Source organism: Lactuca sativa, chromosome 4 (assembly GCF_002870075.4).
Source record: "Lactuca sativa cultivar Salinas chromosome 4, Lsat_Salinas_v11, whole genome shotgun sequence".
Lineage (NCBI taxonomy): Eukaryota > Viridiplantae > Streptophyta > Magnoliopsida > Asterales > Asteraceae > Lactuca > Lactuca sativa.
In genome coordinates, this window is record NC_056626.2 from 254,470,776 (window position 1) to 254,483,365 (window position 12,590).

Consider the following 12,590-nt stretch of genomic DNA (forward strand, 5'->3'; position numbering starts at 1 on the left):
CTGTGTGTTGGTAAGATATTACCTGTCATATGAGTGCATGTTTGAATAGCTGTAGAGGGTATTCCATCCCGGTAGGATGATAGGGCCCTAGTATAGTTGTGGGCCATAAGTATTCCATCCCGGTAGGATGATTGGACTCGTAGTATGATGGCATTCCAGCCTGATGGTTGTGGACCGAGAGTATTCCATCCCGAGGATGATTGGACTCATAGTATGTTGGCATTCCAACCCGATGGTTGATGGCCTGGGGTATTCCATCCTGAGGGATGATTGGACCCATAGTAGTTATTGTATGTATAGGTGTGTGGGCATTCCAACCCGATGGTTGTGGGCCGAGAGTATTCCATCCCGAGGATGATTGGACTCATAGTATATTGGTATTCCAACCCGATGGTTGAGGGCCAGGGGTATTCCAACCCGGTGGTTGATTGGACCCATAGTATGCTGCTTATTGATGTATGTGTATGGTTATGTGTGTATGGGTATTTTGGGGGAACTCACTAAGCTTTTGAGCTTACGGTTTCAGTTTATTATTTCTGGTACTTCAGGTGATCGTGGCAAGACAAAGGCGTGATCCTACCGCTCCTCATATTTCATGATTTTGTGATGTGGTTCTGGGGATACTCTGATGTTTAAAACTGTTTTGAAAACAAGTTGTATTAACTTAATGATTTTTGGAATGGATTAAAATGTTTTAAATTGGTTGGAAATTTTTGGTCGTTATAAGTTGGTATCAGTGCCTTGGTTTGAGTGAATTAGAGGAACATTTGTTTGAATCCAGTAAAAAATCAAGGAGGATTTTAAAACGATTTTTTTCTAAATGGTTTTCAAAATGAGTAAAGGAGGATGCAGAGGGTACGATCAGCCGAAGCCTGTAAGTAGACCCCAAAATACCATACAGTATTTGATTATGTGATATGTTAGAACATCATGCTAGTACTAGGCTAGGGATCTTCAGGAATTGCATGATAGAATTGCCTGATTATATGATGCCTGATAGCCTAGGGTTTTTCCTTATATGAAATTGACATCATTACTGTAGATACTTGTGTATGCATCATGGTTATACATAATTAAGATCTTATAGCCTGAGAATGTTTGATTTGGCCTTATGTTCTGTTCTTGTTTGATTGGGAGCTTAGGGTAGGGTTGGATATTCGAAAGTCTATAGGGTCCAACATTATTTATGACTAGCATACACTGGTGTTGCAGGGTTGGTGTAAGTTTCATGGATGGGTGGGTTGTGAGAGACCGGGACGCCAGTTATGTGACCTTTAGCATTCCTCTAGGAGTGAGGATTGAGCGCTTGTTATGTGTGTATATGTTTAGGGCATTGTGGTGATACTTGAGGCAAATATGGGTAGGTATGGAAGGTAGTATGGGCCCGTACTACTGAAAGCACAGGACCCATATGCGTATCAAGGAAGTCACAACCCCTGGGTTGTTGGTTAGAAGTTGGTTCCCGGGCTATTATGAGGAGTATTTGGCGATCTTTTGGTATATTACAGTATGGTGATGACGACACGCTTCGGGGCAGGATCCGGTTCAAGATCGGGATCAGGAGAGGGTGTTCAGGATGGATCAACACCACCTGAGGTTATTGGTCAGATGAGGACGGATGAGTTGGATGCTAGGATTCGTGATATCCTGCATGATGAGGTTGCTGCTATGTTCCGAGCGGAGTTACAAGAGTTGTTTGGGTCGATCAAGACCGCCATGGTTGAGTACTTCGATGAGCGCTATGTAGCTCTTGCAGAGAGGGCTGCCGTTGCGGCTAGAGGGTTGCCGCTACAGCCGCAGCGGCTGTAACAGTGGTAGGAGGAGGAGTCGGTCGGGGCTTTCAGTATCGGAACTTCGATAATATGAAGCCCCTTACTTTCGATGGGATTCAGGATCTGATTGTTGCTATGAGATGGTTGTCGGACGTGGAGGGATGTTTCTTCACGTGTTCATGCCCTGCTGATTGGAGGGTGAGGTGTGCTTTGAACTTGCTGAGGCTCGGGGCAAAGGATTGGTGGAGGTTGACTATGGGATCATATCCTGATGCACAACAAGCTGCGGTTACTTAGGATCAGTTCCAAGACATGTTCAGTACTCGTTATGTTCCGCGGGTGGAGCAGGAGAGTTTGGATCAGGAGTTTTTTTTGGAATTGAAGCAGGATTCTAAGTCGGTGACGGAGATCACCAGGATGTTTACGGAGAGGGCGATGTTTTGCCCTGAGTTTGCTTCGGAGAAGGCTCAGATGACCCGGTATCTGAGCATGCTCAAGACAGATATTTGACAGTTTGTGTCTACTCACAGATGTGATACCTTGTTGGAGTTGCAGGAGGCCGCCAGGCAGCATGAGTTAGAGATCGAGTTTAAGTTGAGAAAGCAGAGGCAGGCCCCGGTGCAGTCGCAGCTTGTGCCGAAACAGATGAAGGCCGCTGATTATCGACAGGGAGGTCAGAGGAGTCGCACTTGTGGGAAGTGCGGCAAGGTACATGAAGGAAGTTGTCATTCTTCTTTTGGGTTCCACAAGTGTGGCAAGGAGGGCCACATAGCCAGGGATTGCAGTCAGCTGCCGGAGTTTGACTTTTTTATAATTGTGACCAGGTGGGCCATATGAAGGCCCAAAGTCCTCTCTGGGCTGCCAGGCCAATGCAGGCCCCAACGCCAGCCACTTTGAGACTTACTGACAGTGTTCAGGGTTGATCAGAGCCTCCGAAGGCTCCAGGACGTGCTTATCAGCTTGTGACCGAGGAGATCGGGACAGCACCAGAGGTGTCAGCCGGAAAAAGAAAGGTCATGATTCAAGATTCGAAATCGTCAGTAGAAACTCGGATTCCTTGAAGGTCGATGTTTCAGTTTGGGTCGATTGAGCAGCATGTTAGCTTGTCGCCGGTAGATAGTGGTTAGTGCTCTAAGTGGGGGAGAATTGGAAATTCTCGGATGGGGCGTTGTTTTGAAGGATGTCGCCTGACGCAATTTGGGTGTCGGTTCAGGAGTGGTACGATGAGGAGGTCCAGTTTTGATAAGGACACTATGTGTATTATAGATTCTGAGCGAATATCGAGGATGCTGCTATGCTATAGCAATCAGTGGGGTTCCTCCCAAGTGTTGGAATGATGAGAGATATGCGAAGGGCTATGTATGGATTGATGATTATGCGGTTAGTCCTGGGTATGTATGCGATGTGCTCCATCAGTGGGTGATGTAGAGTGAGGATATGTCACTACGGCAAGGAATGATGATACAAGGTTGTGGGTTAAGTCTCCTTGGAAGAGGAGAAGGTTAGTAGCTCCAGATTTGGAGGTATGGACAGAGGAGCTAGAATGGCGGAATTGATAGACTTGGGAGTAGTCTAGACCGGTGCTGAGGACCATGTGAGGATGTATTAGTCATAGATTGTGGATCTAGAGATTGCGATAGTGATATTCTCTGTCGTGGTACGTTTGGAGTAGACATGATGACAGGATTTAGGTGAGTTGCACTCAGTGTAGTCGAATCAGAGTAGTTTTGAGTAAGTTGCAAGGTTGGATCCTTGGGCTTCAAGTGTGATTGTAGAACTTGAGGTATGTATGCAGTGGTATGCAAATCTAGGGTATTCCATCATGAAGATGATCGGACCCTATGATTGATTGGACCTGATGTGTTTGGTATTCCAACCCGAGGGTTGATTAGGCCAAACATGTGTAGGGATGCAAGGGTATTCCATCCTAGGGATGAATGGACCCGTCGTAGGCATACCTGATATTCCAGCCCGAGGCTGTTTGGACCAGGTGAGTGTTGGTTTCTGTAAGGGTACTGTAGTATGCACGTTTGGGTATGAGTTAAAAGAGAGCAAGTGTCGTCGACAGCAGGATAGGACCCGTGGTTCTGTTTCGGGTCGGAAGCTTATATTCTCAGGCTTGAGTGGCCTTTTGATAGCAATAGGAAGAGGGCAGGTGATGGTTCGTTTGGGCGGCCTGTCAGGGAGAAAAATCCAATCTAACTCTCTAAGTAAAGAGCATTATGGGGATGTAGATAAATGATACTACATGTGAATGAGTAAGTATCTCTTCGAGTTGGAGCTCCACTGGAATTAGCCTCCCTTGGTGGTGGTCACGCTTTAGGGGCGTGAATGTGCCTTTCGGGATTTTGGGTAGCCAGAGTTGGCAATTGGCGATTTCGAGGGCGAAATCATATTTAAGTGGGGGAGAATTATAACGCCCCATTCTAAAAGTAATTATTTAGGGATTCTCGAGATCAAGAGTAAGGGCGTTTCGGTCTTTTAGGGGCAATGGGTTTTCATTAGAGAAGGTTTCGGACCAGGGTATGTTGCTAGAAGCGTAGGGCTTCTCGCCACCTTTTCGTGGACATAAAGTTCGTCGGGAACAGATCTAGAATGAAGGAGTTATGATACTTTGAAGATATTGGCAACTATGACCCTTATGGAGAAAAATTGTCGAGAAAGGGGCATGCATGCTTTTGGCACACGCATGGCTACGCCCAGCGTAAGCTGGGTTACGCCCAGCGTAGCGGGTGTTTGGATCGCGGAGGTGTGAGGCGTACGCCTAGCGTACGTGAAGGTACGCTCAGCGTATGCTAAAGTTCATTAAACCCTAATTTGGGTTGAGCCACTATATATAGAACATAATGGCTTCAACCCTAGCCCCCATATCAGCCTCCCTAACTTCAGAAGAAATCCTAGAACGTTCCAACCACCATTTATAGAGATCTTGGCCTTGAAAAGCTCATCTTGGTGGTTTTTAACTTGGTAGAGAAAGGAAGAAGATTGGGAAGGAGGAACCTTGGAAGATAGAGCTTATAGATCTGGGACAAGTGTTTCATTTCGGACCTCTTCAAGGTAAAAAGCTTTGAGCTTGATGAATAATCTCTTAGATCTCTTAGTACAATTTTATGGACTTTTTGGTCCCAAGAATGCATCTTTATGACTCTAGCACGGTTCTAAGTCCAGGGTTGCCACCCTTAGTATCATATGAGTCCCTTATGCAGTAAAGTTTCAACCTTTAGGGCTCATTTGTGATCATGAATGAGATCTAGCCACCTTTATGGAAGTATGATGTTATATTTCAAGTTTGGGTTCATTTGGTGGGTTGCAAGCCACCAAGTAGCCGACTTTATAGCTTAAGACGTCTTAATGGACTTGGATCTGTGATTATAGCACCTGGATTGGAGTGTTAAGCACTTAATGAGGAAATGACTTAGCAGAGCACTACGCTGAGCGTACGTGCAGGTACGCCCAACGTACCATCATCGAGTCTGTATGCTAAGCGTATATTGAATTACGCCCCGCGTAATCTGCCTGTATGGATCATGAGTTTTTGGGCCATGGTTTGGGGCATGTTTGGGTATTTGGGCCTTAGTGGGCCCTTAGTAATCATATTATATGGTTCAAGGAATATATTTTGGGCTTAGGGTGAGGCCCATTAAGGGATTGGGCCCAATGTAGCAAATTGGGCCATTAGTAGGTCACTAGTGGGCTTGAGAAGCTTACCTAGTGTTGGGCCTTTCATATTTTGGTTTTGGGCCTTAGTCATGGACCAAATTGGGTTAAGGGTAAATTGGTAAATTTACCCTTAGAAGGATATTGTATTTTGGGCTAAGTATTATTGTGGCATTGATAGTTCAGGGAGCTAGAGGAACACCAGTGCGGGGATTTTCAGATAGCAGCCAGCAGGGTTTCAGCAGTTCAAGGTGAGTTATCCTCACTATACCAAGGGTCTAAGGCACCAAGGCCGACCCTTTGAATTGTTATTTGAGTAATTGTTGTTGTGATATGTTAGAATGGTATTCTGCTAGAATGGATGATTATATGTTAGTATCGTTGGTTAGATTGGCATCCTGGTAGACTGGATGTGGTTATGCTTAGTGACCTATAGCTGTCCGGACTGTCTGTGTGTTGGTAAGACATTACCTGTGATATGAGTGCATGTTTAAATAGTTGTAAAGGGTATTCCATCCTGGTAGGATGATAGGGCCCTAGTATATTGTTTCAGTAGACTGTTATGTAACTATTTGATAAATACACATGTTTGCTAGTATGTGGGCATTCCAACCCGATGGTTGTGGGCCAGGAGTATTCCATCCCGGTTGGATGATTGGACTCATAGTATGATGGCATTCCAACCTGATGGTTGTGGGCCGAGAGTATTCCATCTCGAGGATGATTGGACTCATAGTATGTTGGCATTCCAACCCGATAGTTGAGGGGCTGTGGTATTCCATCCCGAGGGATGATTGGACCCATAGTAGTTATTGTATGTATAGGTGTGTGGGCACTACAAGAAATATACCCTTTAATTACGCGCAAACAATGACACTCGCTGATTTACGATACGCATTTTTATGTGTTCTCAGCCTTCCAAATTTTGAAGGATAGAGAACACGCATTTTTCCGCGCCCTAAAATTAATGTCCAATTAAAAAAACACGGAGGGCACCTATCATTAAAGGCGTACGTCTACAAATGTCACTTTATAATTTTTACTAAACGCGCGGGACTCCTTATAGGTAAGGGGGAAAACAAAACCCCCCAAAATTTTGAACACCCGCCTTTCTCTTCCTCTGTACTCTCTACACCCGCCATATCAACTTCATTCTCTCCTTTCTTTCTCCCTACAAACCCGTTCCTCTACGATTGATTTTCACTTCCTTCTCTGTACAAACCCTAATCAAATATAACGCATTTGCAATGGTAATATCTTCTTTCACAAAATAGATTATTGACCGAAGAACTAGGGCTTTTGATGAATCACACATCACCACAATAGCGCCTGCATCTGCTGCATCTTCTCCATCATCGTCTACCTCCCTATCACCTTTCTATCCTGATAATAACAACAATGCTACTTCTTCCTCACCAAATTACTTCTCGTCTTCTTCTTCAAGGTCAGGGTTCTTTTATGTTTTATGGCTTCAAAGATATTGATGTGCAAATTGATTCTCGCTGATCATGTAAACAGTTGTTCTCTTTGTTCCATTTTATTTTCTCACCTTAAATGATATCGTTTAACTTGCCAAGAACTTGAAGTAGCAGGGCTTAAGATTTAATAAATGTAAAGGGTTTACAGGAAATCTTCCAATTGGAATGATCTAGGGTTTAAGAGATAGACCTTAGCTTTAAGCTGTTGAATTAATGTCCAATTTTGTTCCAAAAGGAAAAATCCGCTTTCTCTTCTTACACCAACTTCCCTCATCTTTCCCCTCATTTCCATATCCTCTTAACTAATTCAAAGAGGATGAATATGATCGTTTAACGGTATCTTGAATCAATTGGCTTTCTACAATATCATGAGGAAATATGATAAGGTTAAAATTTTCTGATTTTTTTGTTAGTCTAGATACAACAACAAACGCACCACAAGATTATGCAAAGAAAAAAAACATTTCTAATATCGCAAGGGTAAGAAATATTATATACTTGTTATTTACTTATATAGTGTTTGTCATGATTATTTATTTATTTATTAAATGTGTTTGATGTTAGAAGCCACATCTCCTGACTTTCAGGAATCAAACTTATGCTAAGAAAGTTAGAGCTGATGTGATTGATCTTGGTAACTTCTAGATGAGCAAATATTAGAAGTTTTTCACTGATGTAACAAAAAGCCGTCTTGTTTTGTGGGATCTTTGTCCTCTTGGATTGACTAATAAGGGTATTTTTGTCATTTTTACACCATGATTTTTATATTAAGTTATAGATTCAATATATATGTTTCCATTTTTATAGGAAACAAGGTGGAGATAGCAGCATACACAAAAGTTTTATTTTAATATATATTCACCTTTCTGCCCATCTGGCGTGGTAACAGTATCAACTTGATGTTGTGACCGAAAATAGGAAGTTAACTATACTTAAGGCTCTTTAGTCTATCATGTAAGATGTCACCACTCAAGACATAGTTAGATAATTACCAAGAAGGTTGGACACTTTGTGTGGATGGCTATGTATGACAACCACTTCATTTGTCCTTTCATCTCCTCTTTATTTTCTCTACTCCATTTACAACATGTCTCTTTGTTTGCAGGTTAGTAGAGACACATATTTTCTTTTGTGGTTGGTAGAGCATTTGATACAGATATCGAAAAGCTTAAATTGAGTAACAAAGCACACCTGTTAGAGATTGAAAGTTTGATGGGCTATTTTTTGGAGGTCACAGAGGTCTCCTTTCAAATCTTTCTCTTTGTCTCTTATATCTCTTGCTTACTTTCACTTAAATTGAGTTATCAACCTTTTCAATATGCACTAATAAATTTGTCTCTATCTCTATAGGATGGAATTCAGCTTGGCTCAAATCTTTTGCAGGCAGTTGAATTTCTTGTATCCGGGGTACATTCTTAACCTAAAAATTTCTTTTAGTTGCATAACAGGAAGAATTTGTTTTTTGGATTTTTGGTATGAATCTTTATTTTAAATAATGGGCCCATCCATATATGTTGTTGGCAGCCTATTGGTAAACAATCTCTCCTTGATTATGGGATCTTATGTTGCCTGATTTATATTCTTAATGCCCTTTTGGTCCTGATGGAAGAAATACAAGGAAAAAGGTAACGTCCATTGAAGAGGAACCAGAAGCCATGGATAGGCCAGGTCCAGATCGACGCCTTGAGGTATACCATATGTGTCATCACTTTTGCAGATATCTGTTAACTCACTTTTTTTTGCTAATGCTCTCTTTTATCTTTGAAGGTAGAAGGCAGTGTTGTGCATATTGTGAAGGCATTGGCAAGTTATCCTGCAGCTGATCAGAGTTTAATTGAAGACAAGTCACTTCAACTACTCTTTGAGATGGTTGCCAATGGATCTTTAATTTTATTTTCAAGATATAAGGAAGTTCTTGTACCCTTACACAATATTTAACTCCATAGGCATGCAATGCAGGTGACTTTTCAACCTTATCACTTAGTGTAGCCATTTATATACTAACAGATGTTATGTAAGAGGAAATGTGACTGTTCTTTATCTTATTCTGTAATCCAGATACTTGGTCTTCTTATGTCTAATGACAATAGAAGCACCACCAAGTACATTAGGAGGCATCAGTTGGTAATGATCTCATATCTATAGTCTGCCCTTTAAGATCCTAGTGTATGAAATTTATGATACAATTATAAACTATATGCAGATAAAAATACTGCTAATTGTTGTGAAGGACTTCAAGTCGGAAACTGGAGACCCTGCATATACACTGGGAATTGTAGACTTGTTGCTTGAATGCATAGAATTGTCATATAGACCTGGTCAGTTGCTTCCTCTGTTTCCTTCTCGTACATTGATTACTATTATTTATAAAAAAAAAGTTCATTCAGCACTGAATTTAAATGTAAAATAAGTTGCAAAATATAGTTCCCACCAAAAAGGGATCCGGAACTATCTAGATCTGGATCAAGAAGCCTGCCAAAAAAAAGTCAAAAATCAATGTTGACTTAACAAAAAAGTCAAAGTCTTTCGTTTTATGTGTCATGTATTAACCTTGAAGCTACATCGAGTAAACATCGCATTGTGAAACCAGGATCACCACCCCGTGAGAGCAATTGTTGTTTTCCACCAGAGACAAGAGCAGCAAGACATTTAGTTGCATTATGATTCAATGAACAGAAACCAAAAAAAGTGAGATATCAAAAAGGGTAAAATTGTCATTTGGATTATGGGCAAAAGGGCAAAATTTGTTATAATGCTATGTATATAACCTGCATCATATATGTCAATACCGTTGCTCCTAATCGCCGATTTCTTATTCTTAATCATTACTGTTTTTGATCTTCAACAATCTTTATTTATTTGTGTATTTTTGTTCTTTGCTATTTAATTCCAATAGGTATGTAAGTCGGCTATTCTTATAACTTTATTTGTTGTTATTATAATATTTCTTATCCCAATTTTAGTCTAAGTCGGTTACACTATGGTTTTAATTTGCCAGAACCTTAAAGTATTATAATTCACTACTAGAAGCTTTTTTGGAAGTGGAAGATTACTATCTGGAGAGACATCAGCTACTCATCAAGTCTTTGAACCTGATGTTCACACACACACCATCACTTTCTGGACCAATGGTTTCACTGTTAACGATGGTCCTTTGAGAAGAATTGATGATCCCCAAAATGCATCTTTCTTGGAGGTACCATATTAAGTTCATAACTTCTTTTCCTTTTTCCCAATTCCCATTTTACCCTTACATGATGTGTTCTCTAATTTTCTTTAACAGAGCATAAGGAAGTCAGAATGTCTAGAAGAGCTTAGGCCTGCAAAAGGAAGAGCTCCTGTTCATGCCAGTCTTGTGAGGAAGCTTGAAGACTACCCTGTTAGTAATCTTTCCCATTTCTTGATTTCTTATACAATCCTTCTAGGCTGTTTTTCTCCAATGCAAAACATGCAGGTCAACTCTTTGAATGTTTTGTTCAAATTTGAAAATCTTAAGGTCACAAACATTAAAGATAATATCATATGACACATGTAATTATGATCAACAGATAGAAGTTTGACAATGTCAACAGTGTTGACATCAGACAATATTAGTGATGAAGGAGCCATGAACACTCGCACAACAGGTTAACTGATCCTTTTAAAAAAATATACAGCCCTTATTTTTAAAAATGTTTACATCAAATTTGGATTTACTCCACCATTTGACACCAAATTTGACATTATTCTATTAGGGTTATTTTATCTTTATTCATACATTATAGTAAACATAAGTTTGAATCTTTGAAAGGCATTTGAGAAAATTATTATTATTATTATTATCTTCAGCCCTGTTGATTGCATTCATTGGACTTCTGCTGCACAAGTATCTTTGCTTGAAGATGAAATGCAGAGGGTAGAAAGAGTTAATGTAAGGAACACTGTTTAAAAGATTTATATTACATCCTCATTTTTATCAATCTGAATTTCATATAAATTTGTAACTGGAAATGTATCTATAACTTATTGATATATCTTAATTCTATTTTTTTTCTTTTTAGTTATATAATAATGATATTGCTGACTCTGCCTTTGGTTATTTTGACCAGGTTGCCCTCATGCTTGCAGGGATGGGTTCATCTACAGATGTAGATACTGTGAGCAAGTTCATAGATTTAGAGTCCTTGAGTGGTGTTACTAAGGAAGAGTGGAGATACTGTGAGTAGGGATGGGTTCATCTACAAATGTAGATATTGTGAGCAGGGATGCGTTCATCAGCACAAATCTTGTTTATAGTGAGACACACATTAGGTTATTAGAACTATTAGTTTGTAACTTTCTGTTACAACTTCTATTAATTTATTTTATCTTTCCATGGAATGATTATTTGTATGACATTAAATTTTATGCAATGGATTCTATTTTTTGTATATGATATTTTATTTTCTATTATGAAACATTAAATACAAATTTAATTTGAAAATAAGTAAATCTATAAATAATATTTTTTTAAACATTTAAAATTATGATACGCAAAAATGTGTGTCATCTTCATTTATGACATGGCCTTTCTTGACAGGGGCTTTCTTGATACGCATTACGTGTCATTAACACACGTGTCGTAAGGTTACGACACGCGAATGCGTGTCGTCTTCCTTTATGACAGGTCCTTCCTTGATACGCATTGCATGTCGTAAACACGCGTCGTAACTGCACGTCGTAAATGCGCGTCGTCTCTCTTTATGACAGGACATTCCTTGATGCGCATTTGCGCGTCGTCTGAGCCTTTTACGACACGCAATGAGCGTCGTAAAAGGCTGTTTTTCTAGTAGTGGGGCATTCCAACCCGATGGTTGTGGGCCGAGAGTATTCCATCCCGAGGATGATTGGACTCATAGTATGTTGGCATTCCAACCCGATGATTGAGGGCCTGGGGTATTCCAACCCGGTGGTTGATTGGACCCATAGTATGCTGCTTATTGATGTATGTGTATGGTTATGTGTGTATGGGTATTTTAGGGGAACTCACTAAGCTTTCGAGCTTACGGTTTCAGTTTATTGTTTCAGGTACTTTAGGTGATCGTGGCAAGGCAAAGGCGTGATCGTACTGCTCCTCATATTTCATGATTTTGTGATGAGGTTCTGGGGATACTCTGATGTTTAAAACTGTTTTGAAAACAAGTTGTATTAACTTAATGATTTTTGGAATGGATTAAAATGTTTTAAATTGGTTGGAAAATTTTTGGTCGTTACACTTTCAAAACAAATCCTTAGTTTACAATTTAAACCCTTGCTCCCATAATCCTTTTCAATATAAGTGCAACAGTTACAAAACAACCCCTCCTCTACAAATTATTCTCAATTAAGATCCATAAATTACTATTTCTACCCTGACTTCAAGAATCCTTCTCAGATTGAGTCTGGTATTTACTCTTTAACCCTCGGAAATCAAAAGTATATCATTTGGCACCCCGAAATCAACACCCCACTAATTATTATTTGATTTTGGGCAGTAATAATATAAAACTAGATTATGACCCGCATTAAACGCGGGGACCATATAAATAAAATGCAAATTTATATAGATATTATAAAATAATTATAAAAAAAGTAGGGTTATTGGTATTATTGAAATGTGTAGAAATTACACTAAAATAGGTAAATATATAGTATTAAAGGACCTCTTTATAGACAACATTTTTTG